This window comes from Lithobates pipiens, unplaced genomic scaffold (genome assembly GCF_037356315.1).
Source record: "Lithobates pipiens isolate NorthernLeopardFrog02 unplaced genomic scaffold, aLitPip1_a1.2 Scaffold_52, whole genome shotgun sequence".
Taxonomy (NCBI): Eukaryota; Metazoa; Chordata; class Amphibia; order Anura; family Ranidae; genus Lithobates; species Lithobates pipiens.
The window spans coordinates 4116972-4140350 of record NW_027507875.1 but is presented as its reverse complement, the minus strand read 5'-3'; the positions used below and the strand labels follow the sequence as shown (position 1 = coordinate 4140350).

The 23379-nt window shown below is 45.3% G+C and overlaps 5 pseudogenes; all 5 read right to left on the bottom strand.

Annotated features, from left to right (window-relative positions):
* Window positions 1-282: 282 nt before the first annotated feature.
* LOC143957513 (5S ribosomal RNA) lies at window positions 283-401 on the bottom strand (annotated as a pseudogene).
* A 16733-nt stretch (window positions 402-17134) lies between these two features.
* Window positions 17135-17253, bottom strand: LOC143957627 (5S ribosomal RNA; annotated as a pseudogene).
* Window positions 17254-17351: 98 nt separating this feature from the next.
* On the bottom strand, window positions 17352-17471 carry LOC143957575 (5S ribosomal RNA; annotated as a pseudogene).
* A 95-nt stretch (window positions 17472-17566) lies between these two features.
* Window positions 17567-17685, bottom strand: LOC143957415 (5S ribosomal RNA; annotated as a pseudogene).
* A 5549-nt stretch (window positions 17686-23234) lies between these two features.
* Window positions 23235-23353, bottom strand: LOC143957613 (5S ribosomal RNA; annotated as a pseudogene).
* Window positions 23354-23379: the final 26 nt, after the last annotated feature.

The window sequence follows — 23379 nt, the reverse complement described above, 5'->3', positions numbered from 1 at the left end:
AAGAATCCTACGGCATCCGGTATTCCCAGGCGATCTCCCAATCAAGACACTACCAGACCAGATCCTTCTATGTCACCTGGTCCTCCCAGGCAGTCTCCCATCCAGGTACTAACCAGGCCTGATGCTGCTAAGCCTCTGAAATCAGATGAGATCGGGTGCTTTCAGTGTGATGTGGCCATAAGCGTTCTCTTCAAGACACGGCCAACCCTCTTGACAAACGCCAAGATGGTCGCCTTGAGAAACAAGCGAAAAAAACAGTTCAAAGCCAACAACAAAAAAAGAAGTCTATGGCACCTGGTATTTCCAGGCGGTCTCCCATCCAGGTACTAACCAGGCCCGACACTGTTTAGCCTCTGAGATCAGATGAGATTGGGCGCTTTCAGGGTGATGGGGCCGTAGGTGATCTCTTTGGGCACTCTCAACCCTCTTGTTAAACACCAAGATGGTCACCTTGAGAAACAAGCAAAAATAAACAGGTAAACGCCAACAACATAAAAAGAAGCCTACGGCACCTGGTATTCACAGATGGTCTCCCATACAGGTATTAACCAGGCCGTACACTGCTAGGCCTCCGAGATCAGATGAGATTGTGCACTTTCAGGGTGATGTGGCCATAGGTGTTCTATTTAGACACTCTCAACCCTCTTGACAAATACCAAGATGGTTATCTTGGGAAACAAGTGAAAAAAAAAAGGTCAACGCCAACAACATAGACCCTGGCGGTCTCCCATCTGACCCAGACCCTGCTTAGCCTCTGAGATCGGGCGCTTTCAGGGTGATGGAGAACGCTTTGGGACATACTCAAAACTCTTGACTGATGCTAAAATGGTCACCTTGGGAAACAAGCGAAAGAAAAACAGGTCAAAGCCAACAATATAAAAAGATTCCTACGGCACCTTTAATTAGGTACTATCCAGGCCGGACCCTGCTTAGCCTCTGAGATCAGATGAGATCGGGCGCTTTCAGGGGGATGTGGCCGTAGGAGATTTCTTTGGGCTCTCTCAGCCCTCTTGACAAATGCCAAGATGATCACCTTGGGAAACAAGCGGAAAAAAAAACCATGTCAACGCCAACAACATAAAAAGAATCCTACGGCACCTGGTATTCCCAGTTGGTCTCCCATCCAGTTACTAATCAGGCCCGACAATGCCTAGCCTCCGAGATCAGACAAGATCCGGCACTTTCAAGGTGATGGGGCCATAGGCGATCTCTTCGGGCACTCTCAACCATCTTGACAAACGCCAACATGGTCATCTTGGGAAACAAGCGAAAAAAACCAAGTCATTGCCAACATTGGAGGCTAAGCAGGGTTGGGCAATCAGTTTCCTTGCCTGAAATAGGCATCTCAGAACTGCCATCTGGCTACTTCCCGGGTTTCCAACTCCTTCAACTAATCCCAGGAGACAATACTTTGCCTCCATCATGGTGGAGGTTCCAACCACCCGATCAATGGTTCCTGTCACCTCTGTCCAGTAGCGGATCAACTTCGGGCATCTCCAAAACATGTGCATCATGTCTCCCCCCATGTTCCCGCACCGGGGGCAACTTGCGTCCGGCCGTTCGGCCAAACTGAAAAAGTTTACGAGGAGCATAATAGGTTCTATATAATAAGAACAGATGTGACATCCTGTGTGAGGAGAGCCACAATTCACCACAGGCAGGATTCCTGCGGCCAATTATAGCTCAGGGGGGTTTAGTACACACCCCACACTATATAAGGCCGCCAGAATGGCGGTCTTGTATAGTGTGTTGCGGTGGTCAGGGAAAGAGGACGATAGACAGGGACAGTGTCTTTACTGCTTGGGAACCTAGCACTGTTACAGTGGGTGTTATGTGCCTCCTGCACAGTACACACCTGAAGCTACCCTTTATTACTGGTGTTCAATTTCTGCAATACATGCATCTGCAGTGCAGAAGTTAGAGTCGGTGTTGTGTGCCTCCTGCACAGTATACACCTTATTGCTGGTGTTCTGTTTCTGTAATACAGGAACCTAGTACTGTTACAGTGCTAGGGTGTACAGAGAAGCTGGTATATATAGAAGACTACAGCATACAGAAGAAAGGCTAGTGAATACAGAATACAGGTTTCGTGTATGTAGATAGGCTTGAGTATACAGAGATGCTAGAGTAAACAGTGAGGCTGGGGTACACAGAGAGGCTAGTTTAAAGACAAATACAAAGATGTTAGTGTATATATAGAGGTTAGTGTATAGAGAGAGTCGAGTGTATACAGAAAGGACAGTGCATATAGAGAAGCTAGTGTATACAGAAAGGGTATACATGAAAGCTGACATTCTATACAGAAGACTGGGTAGTGTATACAGAGAGTGGGTACAGAAGACAGGCTGGTGTATTCTAGCTAGTTTTTACAGTCTAGTGTATACAGAAGACAAGCTGTGGTATACAGAGAGTTTAGTGTATTCAGAGAGTCTAGTGTATACAGTCGGCGAGTGTATACATAAGACTGGCTAGTTTACACAGTGTTTACAGAGATGCAAGGGTGTACAGAGAAGCTGGTATATATAGAAGACTACAGCATACAGAAGAAAGGCTAGTTAATACACAATACAGAAGACTCGTGTATGTAGATAGGCTTGAGTATACAGAGATGCTAGAGTAAACAGTGAGGCTGGGGTACACAGAGAGGCTAATTTAAAGAGAGGCTAGTATATACAAAGATGTTAGTGTATATAGAGAGGTTAATGTATAGAGAGGGTCAAGAGTATACAGAAAGGACAGTGCATATAGAGAAACTAGTGTATACAGAAGACAGGCTTGGGTATACATCAAAGCTGACAGTGTATACAGAAGACTGGGTAGTGCATACAGAGAGTCTATTGGGTAAAGAAGACAGGCTGGTGTATTCTAGCTAGTTTTTACAGTCTAATGTATACAGAAGACAGGCTGTGGTATACTGAGGGTTTAGTGTATTCAGAGAGTCTAGTGTACAGAGATGCAAGAGTGTACAGAGAAGCAGGAAGCTAGTATATATAAGGCTAGTGAATACAGGCTAGTGAATGCAGATAGGCTTGAGTATACAGAGATGCTAGAGTAAACAATGAGGCTGGGGTACACAGAGAGGCTAATTTAAAGAGAGGCTAGTATATACAAAGATGTTAGTGTATATAGAGAGGTTAGTGTATAGAGAGAGTCGAGTGTATACAGATAGGACAGTGGATATAGAGAGACTAGTGTATACAGAAGACAGGCTTGGGTATACATCCAAGCTGACAGTGTATACAGAAGACTGGGTAGTGTATACAGAGATTCTAGTGGGTACAGAAGACAGGCTGGTGTATTCTAGCTAGTGTTTACAGTCTAGTGTATACAGAAGACAGGCTGTGGTATACAGAGGGTTTAGTGTATTACAGAGATGCAAGGGTGTACAGAGAAGCTAGTATATACAAAAGAATACATACAGAATGCATACAGAAGAAAGGCTCGTGAATACAGAATAAAGGCTGGCTTCTACGGAGAGGCTACCACTACGGAGATGCAGAACACTATATATAGAAAGAGGGTATATAGAGAGGCTAGATTATACAGAGAGGCTAGTGCATAGAGTGAAGCTATTGTATATAGAAGCCTGGTTAGTGTATACAGAGAAGCTAGTGTGTACAGAAGAAAGGCTAGACAGGCTATAAAGAGAGACAAGTTTTTACAGAAGACAGTTTGGGGTATACAGAGATGCTAGTTTATACAGAGAGACTAATGTATACAGAAGACAGGCTAGGGCATACAGAAGACAGAAGACGGGCTAGTGTATTCAGAACATAGGCTAGTGTATATCGAAGACAGGCTATTGTATACAGAAGACCGGCTAGTGTAAACATGCTGGTGTATATAGAGAGGCTAGTGAATTTAGAGGGTAGGCTAAGTGATAACAGAAGACAATCTGGGCTATACAGAGACATTTCATCATTTCATCTAGCTCACATCTCTAATGGAGTTTGTCTCATTGCCATGTTATGCCTTTTCATTCTTATGCTAAATATAGATCACTACACGATTTTAATCATCCACATCAAGCATGCAATAAAACTATCATACATCAAAATAAACCATGTACTCTTTTGCTCTATTTTGCATATTTGTACCGGGACCTTGATGTATGTATGTGACAGTCCTGACACACCATCCTGACTTATTTTTCTTTATTTCTTATTAGAAATGGAGAGTACTATCTCAAAATCCGCTGAAATCTATTCACTTCTACCGCTTTTTGCTACCAGACATGCTGCACATACTAAGAGTAATGTAACCATCGCTCTCTAACGATGTAAACAGTTTTATTGCTTTTCTGACATTGACCGAGTATCTCTGACATTAACTGAGTATCTCTCTGCACTATGATCTTAATAATAATAATAATAATAGGATTGTGTAATGCAAAGATCAACTAGTCAATCAATAAGCTTTCTCATTGGTACCGGCATATCCTTTAAATTTAGACTAACGCAACTATTTCTCGGCCATTTTCAAGCTAAGCTTTCAATCTCTTACCTTTGAACAGCGATACTTCCTCCCTACAATATTAAGCCATTTAAATGTCCTATTGGTCGCCTATATTATACAACTCTGTTAAAAGCCTACATGTAGAGAATAAAACTAGTCTTACATCTTAATAAAACAGTTTTATTGCTCATCCAGTATCAGCTGTCATGACAAATAAACGTTTCCACGTTTTGACTCTATTTTCGGTATTACTTCTTTTTCTCCACCTTATCTGTCACAGTTAAAACACAGTGACAAAACATTTCTTTTTACCGCAGCAAAATGTGAGAAAATCAGTGTAAGCCGTCTTTCTGCCATATTCAACCATCTCTCGCTACCTCTATGCAATAGGATTCTCTTTCCAGTGGAAACGGAAAACAGTCAGTGTAAGCCGTCTTCGTGCGTAACAAAATTAATGGAACGATTTACACGTTGGAGCATTTGCAAGCTACGTCAATTTACTCTTAAATAATGTACCTTTGCATTTATCCCTTGACTTTGCAACTATCCCTAGATCCCTTTTGTGTATTCACTTTATCTCGACCTATATATACTGCCTCAATATTTTCCTAATTTGTTTTGCTATACTTATTATTATTATATCATAGAGATTACTAACTCTAAATCATTGTAAACCTAACCATAGTTATAATGTCCACAGCTAATTTTACGTTAAAGCAAAATTCACACAAAACCATCTTTTTAAAACCTTTACACATTAAGAGTAATGCAACCATCTCTCGCTACCTCTATGCAATAGGATTCTCTTTCCAGTGGAAACGGAAAACAGTCAGTGTAAGCCGTCTTCTTGAGCAGCAAAATGAATGGAACGATTTACACGTTGGAATTTGCAAGCTACGTCAATTTACTGTTAAATAGAGTACCTTTGCATTTATCCCTTGACTTTGCTACTATCCCTTGATCCCTTTTGTGTATTCACTATATCTCGACCTATACATACTGCCTCAGAATTTTCCTAAATTGTTTTGCTATACTTATTATTATTATTTTATAGAGATTACTATCTCTAAATCATTGTAACAAGTTATAATGTCTACAGCTAATTTTACGTTAAAGCAAAAGTCACACAAAACCATCTTTTTAAAACCTTTTACACACTGCACATTAAGATTAATGCAACCATCTCTCGCTACCTCTATGCAATAGGATTCTCTTTCTGACTCTATTTTGTGTATTACTTCTTCTCCACATTAACTGTCACACTGATAACCATTTGTAACACATAACACTTGCAACACATTTTTTAACAGCGGCAAAATGTCAGAAAAGCAGTGGGACGGTTTACTTGTGGTTGCAGTAGCAAAGCATAGCAATACATTAATAACACATAATGCAACTATTTTACATTCATTTTACATTCACATCATGCATACATCCTAATGTAAGCTGTCTATCATTATTAATGTTCATGGTTACTGATACATTATGCCGATGACCAGTGGAAACGGAAAACAGTCAGTGTAAGCCGTCTTCGTGCGTAACATAATTAATGGAACGATTTACACGTTGGAATTTTCAAGCTACGTCAATTTACTCTTAAATACCCTTTAGCTGCATAGCTCACACTTTGCTGTATGTAGCCGCGTTTACATGTAAGTAACCAATGGGAATTGACATTTCATGTCCATCTCACATCTCTAATGCAATTTGTCTCTTTGCCATGTCATACTTTGCCAGTTATTATACTTTCTCATCCGATAGAAACCTAGGCGTTGCTGATATTTCATGATTACAGCAATCATCTCATCTAATTGCTATTCCGACATTCTGCCTTGGTATTTCTTTGCAACGCTCTATTGAAAAATGTAAAGGTAAGCTAGATATTCTGTGTATTTCCACTTAAACTCGACCTGTATATACTGTCTCAATATTATCTTTTCTAATTTTGCTAAATTAGATTATAGAGTTTGCTATGTCTAAATCCAGGTTACCTTTATTACGTATACTGCTAATTTTAGGATAATACAAAGCCATCTTATTGCTTTTTACACGCTGCACATATTAAGAGTAATGCAATGCTACCGTGAACAGTTTAATTGCTCGTCTCACATTTAGCTGGTATCTCTCTGCTATAGGAAACTGAATTTGTACTACAACGATCACTCATCTAATATCAGTCCACTCAGTGCTACCGGGATAACTTTTACATTTAGAGTAATGAAATGATTTCTCAGTCATTTTGGAGCTACTGCAACTAACGCTTCCGATCTCATTTCGACTGCAATACTTAATCTCTGCTATTGCAGAATATTTAGCTGCTTAGCTCACACTTTGCTGTACGTAGCCGTGGCGATTGGCATTTCAACTCTAATTCATATTCACATTTCTAATGCAGTTTGTCTTTTTGCCATGTCATCCTCTGTTAGTTATTATGCTTTCTCATCCTTGTGCTCCAATATTGGGGTATATTCACTACATGATTAAAGACACGTAATGAACTTGATTGATAAAAACCTACACACGTTGTTGCTGTTATTTCGTGTATTTCCACTTAAACCGTTATAGTTATTTTGCTATATTTATTACTAGTATAAACAGATTACTATCTCTAACTCCTGGTAAACCAGCTCACACTAAACCATCAAATTTCTACCTTACACGCAGCACATATTAACATATTAACATTTAGCCGGTATAGTGAAATAGTAAACGAAATGTGTAGATCACTCATCTAATATCGTCTTTTCAGTGCTGCCGGAACATATTTTAAATTTAGAGTAATGCAACGATTTCTCAGTTTTATGAAGCTACTGCAACTAACGCTTTGAATCTCTTTCCTGATAAATTACGCTCTGCAATATTAAGCCATGTAAATTGTCCTATTGGTCTGCTAACAATGCTATGTATAATAATACAAATCTTTTAAAAGCAATATCGTCTCACTGCAATACTTACACTCTGCATAATATATATGAATAATGCGAATAATGCTAATAATAAAGTCGTCTAAAACTCGGCTATAAGTAGAGAATAAAACTATCTTACATCAAAATAAACCATGTACTGCCAAACCAATAACGGCCAATTACTTAACGTCTATCAGTCAATGACTTAACAAAATAAACTTAGCACTCTTTTGCTCTATTTTGAATAGTTGTAGTTCTCCACATTAACTGTCACATTGATATCACCACTGACAACACACCACTTTTTAACAGCACCAAAATATGAAAAAAGCACTTTACATGTTTCAAAAGTAGTTGCATTAGCAAAAAATAAAGTCCTGTCTTCTTTACACGCTAGCTTTTCTGTATACATTAATCTCTCTGTGTACACCAGCCACTCAATATAGACTAGCCTCTCTGTCTTCTGTATACAGGTGCCCGTAATCTATATACACTAGCCTGCCTTCTTTTTACAATAGTCTCGGTGTCCTAGCCTCTCTGCATACACTAGCCTCACTGAATTCCCCAGACTGTCTTCTGTATACACAAGCCTATCTGTAAAAAAAAATAGCCGGTCTTCTGCATACTCTAGCCTCTCTGTGTAACACAGTCTCTGGATTCCCTAGCCTACATCTCTGCATACCCAGGACCTTCCTCTGTATAAGCTAGCCTATCTGTATACACTAGCCTGTCTTTTGTACAAATTAGCTTCTCTGTAGCCGGTCTTCTGTATACACGAGCCTCACTGTCTACTCTTGGTTGTCTTTTGTATACACTAGCATCTCTTTATACATTAGCTCTCTGTATACCCAAGCCTCTCTGTATACACTAGTCCACCGGTATACACTAGCAAGTCTGCATACACTAGCCTCTCTTTGTAACTCAACTTCTCTCTCTGTATACCTTAGCCTCCATCTCTGCATACCCAGGACGTTCTTCTCTATAATCTAGCCTATGTGTATACACTAGCCGGTCTTCTGTAGACATTAGCCTCCCTGTATAAACTAGCTGGTCTACTGTATACACTAGTCCGTCTGTATACACTAGCAAGCTTGCATACACTAGCCTCTCTGTGTAACCCAGCCTCCATCTCTGCATACCCAGGACGTTCTTCTCTATAATCTAGCCTATTTGTATACACTAGCCTGTCTTTTGTACACATTAGCCTCTCTGTATAAACTAGCCGGTCCTCTGTATACACTAGTCCATCTGTATACACTAGCAAGTATGCGTACTCTAGCCTCTCTCTCTGTATACCTTAGCCTCCATCTCTGCATACCCAGGACGTTCTTCTGTATAATCTAGCCTATCTGTATAATCTAGCCTATCTGTATACACTAGCCTGTCTTTTGTACACATTTGCCTCTCTGTATAAACTAACCGGTCTTCTGTATACACTAGTCCGCCTGTATACACTAGCAAGTATGCATACTCTAGCCTCTCTCTCTGTATACCCTAGCCTCCATCTCTGCATACCCAGGACGTTCTTCTGTATAATCTAGCCTATCTGTATACACTAGCCTGTCTTTTGTACAATTAGCCTCTCTGTATACACAAGCCTATCTGTAAAAAAAAATAGCCGTTCTTCTGCATACTCTAGCCTCTCTGTGTAACACAGTCTCTCTCTGGATTCCCTAGCCTACATCTCTGCATACCCAGGACCTTCCTCTGTATAATCTAGCCTATCTGTATACACTAGCCTGTCTTTTGTACAAATTAGCTTCTCTGTAGCCGGTCTTCTTTATACACGATCCTCACTGTCTACTCTTGGTTGTCTTTTGTATACACTAGCATCTCTTTATACATTAGCTCTCTGTATACCCAAGCCTCTCTGTATACACTAGTCCACCGGTATACACTAGCAAGTCTGCCTACACTAGCCTCTCTTTGTAACTCAACTTCTCTCTCTGTATACCTTAGCTTCCATCTCTGCATACCCAGGACGTTCTTCTCTATAATCTAGCCTATGTGTATACACTAGCCGGTCTTCTGTAGACATTAGCCTCCCTGTATAAACTAGCTGGTCTACTGTATACACTAGTCCGTCTGTATACACTAGCAAGCTTGCATACACTAGCCTCTCTGTGTAACCCAGCCTCCATATCTGCATACCCAGGACGTTCTTCTCTATAATCTAGCCTATTTGTATACACTAGCCTGTCTTTTGTACACATTAGCCTCCCTGTATAAACTAGCCGGTCCTCTGTATACACTAGTCCATCTGTATACACTAGCAAGTATGCGTACTCTAGCCTCTCTCTCTGTATAACTTAGCCTCCATCTCTGCATACCCAGGACGTTCTTCTGCATAATCTAGCCTATCTGTATAATCTAGCCTATCTGTATACACTAGCCATCCATCTCTGCATACCCAGGACGTTCTTCTGTATAATCTAGCCTATCTGTATAAACTAGCCTGTCTTTTGTACACATTAACCTCTCTGTATAAACTAGCCGGTCCTCTGTATACACTAGTCCGTCTGTATACACTAGCAAGTCTGTGTAACCAAGCCTCTCTCTCTTCATACCCTAGCCTCCATCTCTTGCATAAACCAGGACCTTCTTCTGTATAATCTAGCCTATCTGTATACACTAGCCTGTCTTTTGTACACATTAGCCTCTCTGTGTAAACTAGCCGGTCTACTGTATACACTAGTCCATCTGTATACACTAGCAAGTCTGCATACTCCTGCCTCTCTGTGTAACCCAGCCTCGCTCTCTCTCTCTGTATACCCTAGCCTCCATCTCTGCATACCAAGGACGTTCTTCTGTATAATCTAGCCTATCTGTATAAACTAGCCTGTCTTTGTACACATTAACCTCTCTGTATAAACTAGACGGTCCTCTGTATACACTAGTCCGTCGGTATACACTAGCATCTCTTTATACATTAGCTCTCTGTATACCCAAGCCTCTCTGTATACACTAGTCCACCGGTATACACTAGCAAGTCTGCATACACTAGCCTCTCTTTGTAACCCAACTGCTCTCTCTGCATACCCAGGACGTTCTTCTCTATAATCTAGCCTATTTGTATACACTAGCCTGTCTTTTGTACACATTAGCCTCTCTGTATAAACTAGCCGGTCCTCTGTATACACTAGTCCATCTGTATACACTAGCAAGTATGCGTACTCTAGCCTCTCTCTCTGTATACCTTAGCCTCCATCTCGGCATACCCAGGACGTTCTTCTGTATAATCTAGCCTATCTGTATAATCTAGCCTATCTGTATACACTAGCCATCCATCTCTGCATACCCAGGACGTTCTTCTCTATAATCTAGCATATTTGTATACACTAGCCTGTCTTTTGTACACATTTGCCTCTCTGTATAAACTAACCGGTCTTCTGTATTACACTAGTCCCCCTGTATACACTAGCAAGTATGCATACTCTAGCCTCTCTCTCTGTATACCCTAGCAAGTCTGCATACTCCTGCCTCTCTGTGTAACCCAGCCTCACTCTCTCTCTGTATACCCTAGCCTCCATCTCTGCATACCCAGGACGTTCTTTTGTATAATCTAGCCTATCTGTATAAACTAGCCTGTCTTTTGTACACATTAGCCTCTCTATATAAACTAGCCGGTCCTCTGTATACACTAGTCCGTCTGTATACATTAGCAAGTCTGTGTAACCAAGCCTCTCTCTCTGCATACCCTAGCCTCCATCTCTTGCATAACCAGGACCTTCTTATGTATAATCTAGCCTATCTGTATACACTAGCCTGTCTTTTGTACACATTAGCCTCTCTGTATAAACTAGCCGGTCTACTGTATACACTAGTCCATCTGTATACACTAGCAAGTCTGCATACTCCTGCCTCTCTGTGTAACACAGTCTCTCTCTCTGTATACCCTAGCCTCCATCTCTGCATAACCATGACGTTCTTCTGTATAATCTAGCCCGTGTTTTGTACACTTTAGCCTCTCTGTATAAACTAGCCGGTCTTCTGCATACACGAGTCTCTCTTTATACCCTTGGATGTCTTTTGTATACACTAGCTGCTCTTTATACATTAGCTCTCTGTATACCCAAGCCTCTCTATACACTAGTCCGTCTGTATACACTAGCAAGTCTGCATACACCAGCCTCTCTGTGTAACCCAGCCTCTCTCTCTGCATACCCAAGATGTTCTTCTCTATAATCTAGCCTATTTGTATACACTAGCCTGTCTTTTGCACACATTAGCCTCCCTATATAAACTAGCCGGTCTTCTGTATACACTAGTCCGTCTGTATACACTAGCAAGTATGCATACTCTAGCCTCTCTCTCTGTATACCCTAGCCTCCATCTCTGCATACCCAGGACGTTCTTCTGTATAATCTAGTTTATCTGTATACACTAGTGTATACAGACAGACTAGTGTATACAGAGGACCGACTAATGTGTACAAAAGACAGGCTAATGTATACAGATAGGCTAGATTATACAGAAGAACGTCCTGGGTATGCAGAGCGCTCAGCTTCAAGGTATGGCCAACGTGAGTAATATGAGGGACACTCCTCACCCCCGCCCCCACCTACCAGATCTGAGTTTCATCCCCTTGCCCTCTCTGCCCCGGTCATCTGGTGGCAGTTTTATGCACTCCCTGGCCCCCACCCATTCATAATCCTTACCGACCTTTCTTTCCGCTGCTCACAGGAACACACTGGATGACTTGTCTAATTAACCAACTTGTACAAGACACAGCTATCATCCTGTCTGACACCCCTTGGAGGCTTTACCCCTCACTGTTTGGGTGGTCCCTGCCTCTCCCTGGATGCTCCACATATACCACAACGACATTGTCAGAGGGGCACCACTTGACAGGACACAGGGCTTTCATTCCGGTGGCATCTCCCATTGGAGGAAGGGATGATGGCCCCAACCCCTTGGCAGCAGGTTCTTTCATGTACAGACCAGGGCGGCTCATCTTCCCTTCTGGAGTCTTCACCTTAGATGGGGGAGTTGCACTTTGGGGGGGTCTGAGTGATACCTAATGCGCTGTACTGGAAGGGCTTGACATTCCCGCATATGTGTCCCCTCCCCCTGGATGCGCCCCTTGTCCCCCCCTCTGGCTCCCACCTACTCTTTGCCGACATTGCCTTCTGCAGCTTTCGGGGACCCTGGATGACTTATTTATTGAGCCTATTGGTACGAGACACTGCTTCCCTCCAGGGTGACTCTGGACCCCCCTGGAGGATTTACCCCTTACTGTTTGGGCGGTCCTAGCCTCCCTCTGGATGCTCTACAAAGCCCCCGATGGCTATGCATTAGAGACACTAATTGGCGGGCCCTAGGACTGCTGCTCGGGTGAAGTCTCCCATTGGATGGAGGGATGGTGGCCCCAGCCCCTTGCCTGCCGGATTTTCCATGCACCGACCAGGGCTGCTCCTCTTTCATCTTGATGTGGTGACCATGGAGGGGAGGAGTTGAAATTTATGGGGTCCGGGTGTTTGCTGGTGGGAGTGCGCTAAAGGACTTGACATTTCTGCATGTTTGTCCCCTCTCCCCTGTTTCCCCCCTCCCTTCCCCCCTTCCCACCCTTCCCTTCCCTCCTTTCCCTCCCCCTTTCCCCCTTCCACTCCCCCTTTCCCCCCTTCCACTCCCCCTTTCCCCCTTCCCTGCCCCTTTTCCCCCCGGGGCGTGGACAGGGGAGAGGGGGTAAGGAGAGGACAATCTGCCAAAGGGAGAAATGCATTTGTTCGGGGACTGCATGTACTTTAGGGGTATGGGATGGGGGGTGGTGGATCCCATTCTGTGATGCCTTTTCTGTTGTGACGGGCTCCCTCATGCATGCCTATGTTTAGGGCGAGCCGAGGAGACCCCTCAGTGCTGACAGTTATATGCTCTACCTCTGTTTTGGTTATACTATTGTTTTTTGTTTCTTTGATGTTACTGATTGTCTTTTATTTGCATACCGGTATCAGACGTGACATTTACCACTGCCGGGACTGGGGGGACTAGGATTCGGGGGCTCCCTCTCCGACCTGTCTACCCAATAACCCAAGTAGGACAGCGCTTTAAACCCAGTGTACATCTGGTAAGCGCTATAGCATAATTGTGCTGTTTTAGTATACCCTTCCTGTACTGTTGAGTGCGGACAACCCTTAATTTCCCTCTCCCCCTGGGGTTGAGGTGCCCGGCCTCTTTTTCCCTTTACCTTTCCTTCCATTTGCCCTTCCTTTCTCCCCCTTAGTTCCCGCCATGCATTACCTACCCAAAACCTACCTTGGTTCAACTTTCTTTGCTTTTCTCTGACGTCCCCCTCCCCCTCCCTGAGGAGCGATGGGAGACTCAGTCAAGGTCACCTCTCTAAACGTTAAGGGACTGAACTCCCCTGAAAAACGGTGGATCCTCCTGGGAAAACTGAGCACATCCTGTAATGATGTGGCCTTTATACAAGAAACACATTTTAAAAATACTAACCTCCCCTTTCTATGGTCGAGATCCTTCCCTAAGGTCTACCACTCTACTAACCCCTCCTCTCCATTCTGATCTCTAGCAGGCTCCCCTGGGTTCTCCAGGATTCTTTGGTGGACCCTGGGGGCCAATATCTTTTTCTTAGGGGCCACATTGGAGAGCGCCTTTTTACATTTGCCACTGTGTACGCTCCCAATGATCACCAAGACACGTTCCTCAGAACTACCCTGCACAGATTATGTGACTTTCGGGAGGGCCAATTGATATTAGGTGGGGACTTTAATGTCCCCTTTCGCCATCGGTTGACACTTCTGCCTCTTGCTCCTCGCTCCCTACCCCTCACCTAGGTCTCTATTCTGGCACCTTAATGAGAGCCTCATCCAGATACCGGAAGTTTTAGCAGATGTGACCAGGGAATTGGACCTTTATTTCCAAGAAAACTAAAGCAGGACTGTGACCCGGGGATAATTTGGGAGGCTCACAAGTCAGTACTCCGCAGGGTACTTATCAGGAACAGCTTGCTAATCTGTTTCGTGAACTTGCCTCTGTGGAAGCGAAACATAAACATACCCCCTTACGGACCTTAGAGAATGAATTGGGGACACTCCATACCCATATTGCTGTCCTACTCCATTATAAAGCGAAAGCGGCACTCCAGTTTTGTCGTAAACTGACGTAGGAGTCAGAGGACAAATGCAGAAAAATCTTAGCCAGGTCGGTAAAGGAGTTGAAATCTGGCTCTTACATACCACAGTTGATAGATGAGAATGGCCAGAGGGCCTCTACCCCAACCCAAATAGTCGAAGTCTTTGAAAAATGTTACTCTGATCTCTACAACCTGCCCGATTCAGGGTCTGGACAGGACAACATAGACAGATATGTAACCGGTTCTGGTCTACCAACCCTCTCATCGGAATCACGGGAGTACTTGGAGGACCCGATCACACTGGAAGAAGTCCAGACGGCCGTGGGACCTCCGAAGGTGGGTAAGGCTCCGGGCCCTGACGGATATACCGCACAATACTTTAAGACCTTCCTCCCTATTCTCGGCCCGCGCTTGGTGAATTTATTTAATACTCTGAGCTCAAATGGGGATTTTCCTGAGGATACCCTTAGAGCCCACATCTCGTTGATACCTAAGGAGGGCAAAGACCCGGGCCTATGTGGGAGCTACAGACCCATTTCCCTCCAAAATTCGGTCCTAAAACTATTCTCTAACTCCTCGCCACGTGATTGGCACATCACTTGTAGTCCCTTATACATATTGACCAGTTAGGTTTTATTCCCACCAGGGAAGATAGGGACAACACCACTAAGGTGCTTACCCTGATCCGTAAAGCAAAGTCATCTGGGACCCCTTGTCTTTTCATGAGTACTGATGCCGAGAAGGCTTTTGATCGGGTCAAATGGACATTAATGTTCTCGGTCCTTTGCCATATAGGTCTGAGTGAACGGATGCTGGCATGGATAAGTAAGATATACTCACGTACTTACATTCCACCGGACATTGCGCGTACGTTTATGTTAACTTCCCCCCACCCCTTGTCACTAAGATCCGCAGTTTGCTTCACGGGTGGCATTCTGGCCTCCATTCCTGGTTCAGCAGATGCAATCTCATTAAAATGAACATACTCCCTAAATTTACTTATCTTTTCCAAGCTCTCCCGATCCAGATTCCAGTCCTGTTTTTTAAGCAAGCTCAATCCTTGCTCACTCAATTTAACTGGGCCCACAAAAATCCCAGACTTAAGCGGTCACAGCTGACATTGTCTAAACAACAGGGAGGGTTGGTTCTCCCTAACTTGCGACGCTACTACCTGGCCTCCCATCTGGGCCGTGTATTGGACTGGAATCGAAACAAACTTTCTAAGCTCACTCCCGAATTCCGCTAAGAAGCGCCATGTGGTGCTATAAGTATTTACCCACAGAATTTATGTCACATCCCACTATAGGGGCTTAGTTGAAAGTCAGTCACCTGATCGCTACCCAAAACACACTCACGTCTTTGACTTCCCCCCTATTCCCTATACGTGGCCATCCAACCTTTGAACTGGGGACCCACTTAGAAATTCCAACCTAGACAATGCGTCTAAATTCGTCATTGATGGAAAATGGCCTTCTTTCTCAACCCTAACAGATCCGACAGGGCTTTCCAACTGCCTTTTTGGAGAGCGGCGCAACGACATCATTTTCTCCATTCCATCCCCAATCCTCAAACGTTCGCCCGCCCTCAGACGGAGTTTGAGACTCTATGCAGGAGCGAAGGCCCTTTGGCCCACATTCTCTCTCAAACAGATTACCCACACTTAACCTGTCTGTCCAACTGGGAAAATGACCTTAATTGCTAATTTTCCCCAGCACAGAGACAACGCATTATCACTTTGGCTCTCAAAATGTCACTGTGCACGAAGATACAGGAGACGAATTTTAAACTTCTCACCAGGTGGTATTTGACACCATCAAAGCTGCAGAAATGTTTCTCCTCTTCCTCGAACATATGCTGGAGGTGTGGAGAAGAAGAGGGCACGTTGCTGCACATTTTTTGGTCCTGCCTTAGCTTGGTGGACTTCTGGACAGAGATCCGATGCATAACACAAAAATTCACAGACTTCTCCATCCAGGAAGAGGCTGCATTCTTTCTCTTGCACCATTCACAGATTCCCATTAAGAAGTACAAAAAAATCTATTTTACGTCATGTGATAAATGCGGCGAAATCCTGCATCCCTCTCTATTGGAAAAAATGTTCCCCCCCTTTCATTACTCACTGGCTTAAGAAAATAGAGGACATTAAAAAAAATGGAGGACTTGATCCTCACATCACAAGGTATACAAGAATTTTTTAAACAAACCTGAGACATCTGGAATACCTTTATATTCTCGCTGGAAGGATGTCGCCTGCTATCGCCTTAGTGCTCTGAGCTTTCCTTGACTGGCCCCTTGGACAGTGGCTGCCATCGTGTCTCGTCCCCTCTTCTCCTTTTCTGATCTTTCAACCCTTCTCTTTTCTGCCTTCCTCCCCTATCTCTCACCCCCTCCACCCCCTCTCTCTTTTGGAAAGAGTGGAAAATTGGGAATGACGGCCCCACACCCCCCTCTGGATGGATTATGCCGGAGGGACCTGGGGGTTTGTGTGACCCTGGATCTTGGTACAGTACTTTATCCGTGCCTCGAATCATTGTGATTGATGGAAGGCAGACTCACAGTTGCGAATATACCTGTATCAAGTATTGTTCAGCTGCTTTTTGCTCTGTATTTCTCTGTTGCATTATGTACTCGGGGGACCGTCTTCCCCTATTTGGAGAAAAAATTATATTTGAAAAAAAAAAGAAGCCTACGACACCTGGTATTCCCAGGCGGTTTCCCATCCAGGCATTAACCAGGCCTGACCCTGCTTAGCCTCCCAGATCAGACGAGATGGAACAGATTCAGGGCGATGTGGCCGTAGCCGATATCTTCAGGCACTCTCAACTCTCTTGACAAACACCAAGATGGTCACCTTGGAAACAAGCGGAAAAAAATAGGTCAACGGCCACAACATAAAAAGAAGCCTACGGCATCTGGAAATCCCAGGCGGTCTCCCATCCAGGTACTAAACTGGTCCCAACCCTGCTTAGCCTCTGAGATCAGATGAGATTGGGCTCTTTTAGGGTGGTGTGGCCGTAGGAGATTTCTTCAGGCACTCTCAACCTTGACTAACGCCAATATGGTCACCTTGGGAAACAAACAAAAAAATCAAGTCAACGCCAACAACATGAGAAGAAGTCTACAGCACCTAGTATTCCCAGGTGGTCTCCCATCCAGGTATTAACAAGGCCCGACCCTGTTTAGTCTCTGAGATCAGACGAGATCTGGTGCTTTCAGGGTTATGTGGCCATAGGCGAGCTCTTCAAGCACTCTCAACCCTCTTGACAAACACCAAGATGGTCACCTTGGTAAACAAACAAAAAAAAAAAAACAAGTCAACGCCAACAACATAAAAATAAGCCTTCAGCACCTAGTATTCCCAGGTGGTCTCCAATCCAGGTACTAGCAAGGCCCGACCCTGTTTAGCCTCTGAGATCAGAGGAGATCGGGCGCTTTCAGGCTTATGTGCCCATAGGCAATCTCTTTGGGCACTCTCAACCCTCTTGACAAATGCCAAGATGGTCACCTTGGGAAACAAGCGAAAAAAAAACAAAACGAATCAAGGCCAACAACATAAAAAGAAGCCTACAATAACTGGTATTCCCAGGTGGTCTCCCATCCAGGTACTAACCAGGCCTGACTCTTCTTAGCCTCCAAGATCAGATGAGATTGGGTGCTTTCAGAGTGCTCGGACTCTTTCCCCATCACTAATGGGACGAGGCAGGGGTGCCCTCTGTCTCCCCTAATTTTTATTCTGACACTGGAACCACTTATGTGTCACGTTCGGAATGACCCGTATATTACTGGCATATCCAAACCCTCGGCACACCACAAAATTGCGGCGTACGCTGACGATCTAATTTTTTTCGTCTCCAATCCACACATTTCGCTTCCCAATATACTCGTGGCTCTCCGGCGATACGGCAGCCTATCAAACTATAAAATCAATTGCACCATCGGCTGTATTGAATATATCGGTCCCGGATGGTGAGGCCAAGAGGCTATGCTCCGCTTTTCCATTCTACTGAGCTGAAAAATCTATACGTTACCTGGGCGTTGACATCGCAGCGGATTTGGTGCAATTGTACCCGCTTAATTTTCTTCCTCTCCTGAATAGACTGAAATCTGATTTGGGAAACTGGCATGATTTAACACTGACCTGGTTCGGGCGCTGTAATGCATTCAAAATGACGGCCCTCCCGCGGATCTTATACTTGTTCCAGACATTATCGATCCGGTTACCCCCAATCTTTTTCAGACATCTGCAGGTGCTGCTCCGGGACTTTATTTGGGCGCGCAAACCGCCCAGAGCCCGTTTGCAATTGCTTGCCAGACCAAAGGACAAGGGGGGTCTGGGTCTCCCAGATCTGAGACAATACAACAGAGCGACTCTGCTAGCGAGAGTCGTTGATTGGCATTGTAATGGCCCACACAAGCAGTGGGTGGAGATGGAGATTGAGGATGGATCCATTCCCCTATTGACCTCCCCGTGGCTCCTGTCCTCCCTACCAAAAGACCTCAGAGATCACCCCGTAGTGGGAGCTACGTTGGCTGTTGTGCGGAGGTTGTTCCGCTGCACACACATTGCTCCCCTGCCGTCACCAATGACTCCGGTTATAGGTAATCCAGACTTCCCACCGGGATTTACCAACAAGAAACTGCGACAGTTGACAGTGGTGGGGAAACAGCATCTGGGAGAGGTGTGGTCCTCGGGAGGGCTCCCGACCACGCAAACTGTCGCCGAGCTTTCTGACCCTCCGCTTGACTTGTTTAATGCTTATCAACTTCGTCACTTTCTTCTGGCCATACAAAGGGCCCCCTACACTCCTAGTGACCTGACGCCCTATGAATCCATCTGTCACAAAAAGGAACCTGTGCAACACACCCTCTCCCTCCTGTACAACCTATTAAGTAGTCAGGAGGAGGAGTCGACCCCACCATTTATCCACAAATGGGAGATTGCATTTGGCATCACATTTACCCCACAACAGATAGGGAAGATCCTGACATTAGTACATAAAGCTTCCATCGCAAACCAATATCAAGAATCAGGATACAAGATAGTCTCACGCTGGTATAGAGTCCCATACCTTCTGAATAAAATGAATAGATCAATTCCGGATGTTTGTTGGAGGTGCAATTCAGATACGGGGACCATGGGACACATTTTCTGGGCATGCCCGGCCTTGAGGAACTTTTGGGTGGAGGTGACCGGGACAATAAAAACAGCCTGTTCGAAAATACAAAAAAACCCTCACGATGCAACTCCTGAACGCCGCCCGGGCCTGCATTCCCACACTGTGGAGGCAGCCTCAGCCCCCATCCAAGGTGCTGTGGTATTCCAAAGTCAATCATATTCTCCGGATGGAAGAATTGACCGCCACCCTTCACAACACTGAAGAGGCATTTAGTGTTACATGGAGGCCCTGGAGGTATTTTACTGGTACTTGAGACTACATTTGGGAGGTGAGCAGCGCCCCTGTCCCAGAAAACGACTGAACATCTAACGTTTACCTACGTAGGCCAAGTCTGCCCTGGGTGGCATTCCCCCCCTTCCCTTTTTGTCTTTATTTTTCTTTTTTTCCCCGCCGCCATCCCCCCCCCTCTTCTCTCTCGTCTTTGCACTCTCTTCTTCCTCCGTCCTCCCTTTTGACTATGCCTTGTCTCCTTACTAGCCTTTGGGACCCAGAAGAACCCCAGGGTTCTGGACACGACCGGCTCATATTTTACTCTGGTTCACGTAGGTCATGATAAGCTGGCTCGCTGTGGTCCCAGTTGTTCTCCATGATTACATTTGTCCGAACGGAGCTGCATTAGTTATACTGTACTACATGTCGGAGGTGGGGTTTCTCTCTTTTCTGCATGAAACTCCAGGACTCCCCTCTGAGAACCCAGAGTTATTTGGCTGCCTATTTTTTGTTACCATGTAATTGTGACCCTGGGTCATGCTGTATGGTTGACTGTTATATTTATGTTGTTCTACTTATACTTAATAAAAGAATAAAACAAAAAAAAAAAAATAAGTCAATGCCAACAACTTAAAAAAAAAGCCTATGGCATCGAGAAATCCCAGGCGGTCTCCCATCCCGGTACTAACCAGGTCCCAACCCTGCTTAGCCTCTGAGACAGGGCTGGTGCAAGGATCGTTGACACCCTAGGCGAAAACCTAATTTTGCCACCCCCCCCCGGCTGCGCCCATGACTCCACCTTACCCTGCCCTTGCTACACATGACCTATCTGACCCCTACACTGACCCCCTGACACATAAACTAATCCACCTGACTCCTACTTCCTGCACTACTCACATCACACTGACCCCTACACTGACCCACCTGATAATTACACCGACCCACCTGGCACCTACACCAACCCACCTGGCACCTACACTGCCAATTACACTGACCATCGCGCTGACACCTACACTGACCATCACGCTGACACCTACACTGACCATCACGCTGACACCTACACTGACCATCACGCTGACACCTACACTAAAAACACATACCCTGAAAACACATACCCTGAAAACACATACCCTGAAAACACATACCCTGACACATACAATGGCACTGACGCATACACTGACGCATACACTGACGCATACACTGACATGACACATACACTGACACGACACATACACTGACACATTACACTGACACGACACATACACTGACACGACACATCACACTGGCATGACACATACAGTGGCATGACACATACACTGACACATCACACTGGCATGACACATACACAGACACATCACACTGGCATGACACATACACAGACACATCACACTGACATGACACATACACTGACATGACACATACACAGACACATCACACTGACATGACACATACACTGACACATCACACTGACATGACACATACACTGACACATTACACTGACATGACACATACACTGACACGACACATACACTGACACATCACACTGGCATGACACATACACAGACACATCACAATGACATGACACATACACAGACACATCACACTGACATGACACATACACAGACACATCACACTGACATGACACATACACAGACACATTACACTGACATGACACATACACTGACACATTACACTGACATGACACATACACTGACACGACACATACACTGACACATCACACTGGCATGACACATACACTGACACATTACACTGACATGACACATACACTGACACATTACACTGACATGACACATACACAGACACATCACACTGACATGACACATACACAGACACATCACATTGACATGACACATACACAGACACATCACACTGACATGACACATACACAGACACACCACACTGGCATGACACTGACACACATCACACTGACCTACCTGACTCCTACTTCCTGCATTACTCACACACAAACCCCCTCCATACAGCTCAATGGATCCATCCTCCTCCTTACCTCTGCTCTTTGATGCTGCCTTCAGCGACCATCATCCCACCGGGCCTCTCCGACTCCTCCACACTGCCAGCGCCGTCCACCCGCTCCGCCGGGGCCACGCCAGCGACATCCATCCGCTCCGCCGGGGCCACACCAGCGCCGTCCACCCGCTCCGCCGGGGCCACACCAGCGCCATCCATCCGCTCCGCCTCCATCATATCCCCGCCGGGACCAGGCCAGCGCCGTCAACCCCGCTCCATGATGTCCCCGCCGGGCAGGAGGTCAGCTGACCGACCTCTCGAAGCTCCCATCTCCGCCGAGCCCCGCCCCTCCGCTGCACTCACACAGACACACAGCGCCGCTCCAGAGGGACAGGCTGGAGCAAAGGAGTCCCGGAGCGGCGCTGTGAGATGAGTACGGTGGGGCGCTCAGCGGGAAACATGGGGGATTGGTGGCGCCGGTGGAACACCACAGCGGGGGCGAGAGAGCAGAAGAGGAGCTCACACTGGGCAGAGGCCGTAGTTGCGCCCTAGGTGGTAGTGCGCCCTAGGCGGCTGCCTACTTCGCCTAGTGGTAGCGCCGGCCCTGCTCTGAGATCAAATGAGATTTGGCTCTTTCAGGGTGATGCAGCCATAGTAGATTTTTTCAGGCACGCTCAACCCTCTTGACAAATGCCAAGATGGTCACCTTAGGAAACAAACAAAAAAAACAAGTCAACACCAACAACATAAAAAGAAGCCTACCGCACCTAGTATTTCCAGGCGGTCTCCCATCCAGGTATTAACAAGGCGCGACCCTTTCTAGCCTCTGAGATCAGCAGAGATTGGGCGCTTTCAGGGGGATGTGCCCATAGGCAATCTCCTTGGGCACTCTCATCCCTCTTGAAAAATGCCAAGATAGTCACCCTGGGAAACAAGCGAAAAAAAACAGGTCAACGCCAACAACATAAAAAGAAGAATACGGCACCTGGTATTCCAAGGCCGTCTCCCATTCAAGAACTAACTAGGCCCAACCCTTCTTAGCCTCTGAGATCAGAAGAGATAGGGTGCTTTCAGGGTGATGTGGCTGTAAGCGATCTCTTTAGGCACTCTCAACCCTCTTGACAAATGCCAAGATGATCCCTTTGGGAAACAAGCGAAAAAAACAGGTCAACACCAACAACATAAAAAGAAGCCTGCGGCATCTGGAAAACCCAGGCGGTCTCCCATCCAGGTACAAACCAGGCCCAACGCTGCTTAGCCTCTGAGACCAAACGAGATTGGGCGCTTTCAGGGTGTTGTGCCCATAGGCAATTTCTTTGTGCACTCTCAACCCTCTTGACACATGCCAAGATGGTCACCTTGGGAAACAAGGGAAAAAAAACAGGTCAACGCGACAACATAATGAGAAGCCTACGGCACCTGGTATTCCCAAGCTTTCTCCCATCCAGGTACTAACCAGGCCCATCGCTGCTTAGCCTCCGAGATCAGATGAGATTAGGCTCTTTCAGGGTGATTTGGCTGTAGGCACTCTCTTTGGGCACTCTGAAGCCTC